Here is a 6,251-nt window from a genome sequence, read left to right as displayed (position 1 = left end):
GGTCTCGCTCTCACCAACCATAAGATCGTGATCTGAGCAGAAATAAAGAGTTGGGCACTTAACCAGTTGAGCCACCCAGGCACCTCTCAGCTCCTTCTTCTATATGAACATTTGTTCTTTCAGATCTTGGCATAGCTTACTCCTTTGGGTGTTAATGGTTTAGATGAAAACCCATTTCATCAAGGAAACATTTAAGGCCTGCTTGAGACCATCCAATCTTAAGTAGCATTTCCTCTACTCTTCCCCCTTCTCAGTGAGAAATGTCTCTCCTACTCTTTTTTGACAGCATGTCATTATCCGATTTTTTTCATACATATTTTGTCCGTTTATTTATTACATATTTCTCAAAATTAGAATGTAAGTTCCATAGAGGTAGGACTGACTTCTTAAATTTTCTATTTGTCTTCAGCTGTTGCTTCCAAAGAATCTCTTTGAAGAGGAAATATTTTTTTAATGTTTTTTATTTTATTTTTGTGTGGAGAGCATATGCAAGTGGGGGAGGGACAGAAAGAGGGGGACGGAGGATCTGAAGTCGGCTCTGTGGTGATCGCAGAGCCTGATGCAGAGCTTGATCTTACAAACCATGAGATAATGACCTGAGCTGAAGTCGGATGCTCAGCTGACAGCCACCCAGGTACCACATGAAGAGAAAATATTTTTTAAGTCAAAATACTTTCCAAGTAACGACTCAAGAATCATAAAGATAGTGCATTTAGAAACAGGGCAACTGCATTTGTGCTATTACTTGGTCTTGTGAAAAGTGTAGATACTTTCTGTCAGCAGCAGAATTGGAAGGTGTGGGGGGAGAGGACATCAACTCAGGATACTGGCCAGCACGATGAGACATAGCCTTCTACTTCTTTCTGACCAAGTCCTTCCTTTTTTTTTTTAATGTTTATTTATTTTTGAGAGAGAGAGAGAGAGGCAGAGAGAGAGGGAGACACAGAATCCGAAGCAGACTCCAGGCTCTGAGCTGTCAGCACAGAGCCCAAAGCGGGGCTCGAACTCATGAACCGTTCGGTCATGAACTCATGACCCAAGCAGAAATTGGATGCTTAACCGACTGAGCCACCCAAGTGCCCCAGTCTTACAAAATTTTATGGCTTGTAAGATATTGAAAGAAGCATGAAATAAGCATCTTGATGAAGCAAAGCAAACTACTACATGATTGATAATAATTTCCTTGCCTAGATTAAAAATTATAAAATAGTATACACTTCTAATATTTAATATTATTTTAGGCAAAGGAATCAGGTACTGAGAAAGATGTTTCTAAATATTCAGTTTACATGGGAGCAGCTTGATTTCAGTTAACATACATGGGTCCTTACTTATTTCTAGAAGAAAGAAGTGATCCAGATCTCAGAGTGCATCATTTTATTCCAGACACATGGCAAGTATATACTGAAAAAAATCAGCAGTCTGGAAAAGTAAAGAAACTTGATGGAAACAATTGGTTCAGATTTCATTGTGCACAACCATAAAATGTTTTTTTAATGTTTATTTATTTTTGAGAGAGAGAGAGAGAGAGAGAGAGAGAGAAAGTGGGGGGAGGGGCAAAGAGAGAAGGAGACACAGAATCTAAAGCAGGCTCCAGGCTCTGAGCTGTCAGCACAGAGTTCGATGCGGGACTCGAACTCACAAACCATGAGATCATGACCTGCACTGAAGTCAGATGCTTAACTGACTGAGCCACCCAGGCGCCCCCTCAAAAATCGGTTTTATTAAATAATGTTAGAGCCTGGATTAAAAACTAGGCATTCTAACTCCAGTTAGACTGCTGTTAACCATTATACCATGTAGTTGTAATATTCATCCACTTAATTTCAATTCTGAAATATAGTGCCTAATGTTTAATGATATGTATTTGACAAAAATTTTCTGTTTTTTAAAAGTAATGGTGCTTTCATATTATGCAAATGTAGCAGCCATTCATAGTAATGTACCATGATATATCATAAATATATGGATTGTTATATACATATATGTTTTGAAGAACTTCCCTTTTCTACACCCCTTGCTGACCTTTAACTTATGAACAGAAAAATGGAAATTATGAAGAATAGCAGGTTTTGGTAATTCTGAGTTCAGCCTGAGGTTCCCCAACTCAAGCTAAAAAGAATGCAGAGAGCTTGACTGCATGGTACTCTGGGAAAGTCCCTTGCAGAGATGTCTGTTTATTTATTTATTAGGGGATTTTTATCCAAGTTTAAGTGAAGAGTCTTGTAGGAGAAAGTGATGTGTGAGTTATTTCCAAAGAACAGAAAATGGTGATTCCCTTAAAGACCTCCCATCTTGAACACCAGTGTCTCAGAAGGAACTTTAAACACTAATTTACCTTAAATACAGTTGATGTCAAACTAAATTTGACATTAAATATGTATTTTCAAAAAAAATTGTGTTTTTTTTTTCTTATCTAGAGGGAGCTTCTTGACATTGTAGATAATAATGAATCTGCTGTGGGGTGACTGGGTAGCTCAGTCAGTTGAGCATGCAACCCTTGATTTTGGCTCAGGTCATGATCTCACGGTTTGTGAGTTCAAGCCCTGCATTGGGCTCTGTGCTGATAGCACGGGGCCTGCTTTGGATTCTCTTTCTGTCTGTCTCTCTGCCCCTCCTCTGCTCATGCATGTGTGTTCTCCTTCTCTTTCTCAAAATAAATAAACATTAAAAAAAATGAATCGGCTGTGATTGTTGTTCTGACTTCATCAGAGAAAGCTTTCTGCTTCATACTGCTGCATGGAGAAAATCGTGAGAGAGGACAGCGAAGGGATAGTTGTTTATGTTGCCCCTACAGAGGCGTTGTGTCCATATGACACTGCATATCTCACAGTAATTTTCCTCAACTGTAGTTTGTGTCCTCAGTCATAGAGAGGTACCACAGTCTCCTCCTCCATAGGCTCCGGCATTGCTGTCATGGATGTGAGTGCTTATGTGCTTGGGACCTCGAGCCAGTTTCTTACCTTAGTTTCTTCACCTGCAAAAGGGGATAAGAATATTTACTTTATGCTGTTTTCTAATCATTAAGTGAAATGTATGTAAAGCATCTAATACATTGTCTGGATGTAAACAATGATCAATAATTGGTACCATTCACACTTGCCTTATATTCATTTTATTGCTTAAAACTCTCTGGGTCCAAGTTATTAAAAGACAAGATTTGACACTTTTGACAATTATGCTAAAGGAAACCATTCGATGTCTGTGCCAGGATTACATGACTTAAGAGAGCATAGACAAGTTCATGAGAGAAAGAGGGAGAGGCAGAAGCCCATCTCAGTTTTGCCCTTGCTGGGGTTTGATATGCTCTGTGAAATAGCCCCTGATTATTGCAATAGATTTCTTCCTTTACGGCTACTGTATAAAAGAGTCTGGAAGCTCTTGGCTAAATTAGAACTTTTCTCTTCATCTAGAAGGGACTCAGGGTGTTCTTTCTTCTCTCTTTCCCTATGAGAACCCTTAACTGCAGGCCTTAGAGAGGCACTGAGAAGAGAGATTCAGATTGCTAATGTTGGAAAGGGTCGTCTCTATTGTATGACCCATTTTTCTCACTTTACAGATGAGGAAACTGAGGCTTAGTGAAATTAAGTAAAGTGTCCATCGCTGGATGGCTTATTTGATTTTTTAATAAAAAATAATCATCTGATTTCACCTGTACAAATATATATCACATTTATATGGCATAGATTATTATTTGTTCATTGTTTCTGGCTGTCACATCAATAAGCACTGGGTGATATATTATACATTAGGAAAACCTTAAAATGGAACCAGTAGGAACCATTTAGGTGAAAAATACAGTTGACCCTTGAACAACACAGGGATTAGGGGCACAGTCACCCCCACCACTCTGTGCAGTCAAAAATCCAAATATAAGTTTTGACTGCCCAAACCTTAACTGCTGATAGCATAATGTTGACAGATAACATAAACCATTGATTAACACATATTTTGTATGTTAAACTTATTAAATACTATACTCCTATAATAAAGTAAGCTAGAGAGAAAAGTGTTATTAAGAAAATCATGAGGAAAAGATAACACATTTACAATATGGCACTGTATTTACTGAAAAAAAAAAACAACTCTGCCTATAAGTGGACCTGTACAAACCTATGTTGTTCAAAGTTCAACTGTAATTCTTTTATTAGGAAAGAGTTATATAAACTTGGTACTGCACTGTTTTTGCATGAAAATTGTTCCAGACATTCGTTCACTGTAAGCAATGTTTTGCAGTCTTGTCAATAATTATTGAAGAGCAGATTGTATATTTTAGGACTTAAGGCTCTTGTTAATCAAGTGGTAGAAACTGTCTGCAATTTATTTACCAAAGGGCTACGCAAAGGATTAGTGGTGTGTGGAGTTTCTATAAGAGATTAGTGTCACGACACCTTGAGTTGTCAGGTATGTCACGGACATGTACATGTAATGGATAATAACACATATTATGACACTCCATTATACACTTAAAGGCTTTACTACAGGGATAAATTAAATTCACAATCACCCTGACAATTATATTTGAATGGATTAATTATAAGATTTTTCTTAATAATTTGGTCAACTTTCAAATAATTATATTTTCTTTTAATGTTTTATTTATTTTTGAGAGAGAGAGAGAGAGAGAGAGAGAGAGGGAGAGAATGTGAGTGTGGCAGGGGCAGACCAAGAGAGAAACACAGAGCTGTCAGCACAGAGCCTGATGCGGGACTTGAACCCACGAACAGTGAGATCATGACCTGAGCCAGAGCTGGATCCTTAACAGACTGAGCCACCTAGGTACCCTTCAAATAATTATGTTTTCTATACAAAGTAGAACGCTTTTCTTATCTGATGTTTCAACATGAGTAAGCAGCTTCCTCTAATGGTGACGGTTTCAAATTGTGATGATCTCATATTCCCAATGTCCTATGTGCAAGAATATTTCTTAACGAAATAAGCTTAACTCCTTTTGAATGTATCAGTGGCAACATGCATCTATTACACAAATTCATTACATTTTCTCACAAAGGAGATGGTTGTTTTAATGGAAATGTCAATATGCATGTTCTGTCTAAAGTATTTTATTAATGTTTAAATGTTTAGAAAACTAAACTTTAAAAAAAAATTTTTTTTAAAACAAACCGATGTTTCTCTATTCTTTGAAAACAGCTATTGGTGACAGTGCCTCAGTTTTGGAAATACTCTTGTTATCACAAGAGTAAACAAAACTGGCAAAAAGAAACAGATATGTCATATTTTATGGGGTATGCTACCTTTCAATACCATTACCCCAGCTAAAGATTTTTTTGTATATAAAAATATGTAGCTTATATATTTAAATAAAGATGGCATTCCTATGGATGGCAATTAAAATAAATATTAATTCAATTATGGAGGGACGTCTCTATATACTGGTGGTAAAAGGTAAGTCTGGAAGGAGTTGGGAATCGGGGCAGGGGAGGAAATTCTAGATTAAAAGTAACAGGAGCAGAAAAAAAGGATCCCAGAAATCAGTGGACACACCGATGACCAATTAGCAAATATAATTTTTTTTCTTTCTTTCTTTCAGCTACAGAACTTTTATCACACTGAACTGGCTATCTTTTAAGAGATACTTTCCTCTTTACTTATTACCAGGTATATTGATATTTACTTATTACCAGCTATAATTAGACACGTTTTTTCTGTTTGTTGGTTTAAAATGTGTCATACTCTCAGTCTGCATTAGTTTGATTACTTCTATTAGGAAGTAATTAAAAAAACAAAATAGAAAGAAGCAAACAAACAAAAAATAGACTAAACAAGTAAACAAATAGGCAGGTTGCAAATTTGGAAAGATGATATGTAATTTGAATATTACTTCTTAGTTCTTTTCTAATGCAGGTGTTGAAGGTTATCTATTAATCTTCAATTACTACATTAGCCACACTTGAAGTATTTACTTTTTTAATCATTCAGTTTAGAATGTCCTTTAATTTCCATCATGATTTATTTTTGGTCCACGGTGTATTTAAGAACTATATTTCCTAATTTCCAAAGTTACTTTTTCTTTAAACTATCTTTTGATTTTGTATTTCTGGCATAGTTGCATTAGGTCAAGAATTAGTCTTATATTTTTCATCCCGTGCAGTTCAAATTAATAAGGGATTTTCATGGTGGCAATACATGTTGAGGCAATGAGATAAGCAAGCATTCTCAGTAGTACTTATAATAGCATAAAATATATGAAGTAGTCTGGAATAAATCTTTAAAAACATGTGCAAGCCTTT

The sequence above is a fragment of the Panthera uncia genome, chromosome B1 (genome assembly GCF_023721935.1).
Source record: "Panthera uncia isolate 11264 chromosome B1, Puncia_PCG_1.0, whole genome shotgun sequence".
NCBI lineage: Eukaryota > Metazoa > Chordata > Mammalia > Carnivora > Felidae > Panthera > Panthera uncia.
Note: the sequence above shows the minus strand (reverse complement) of the source record.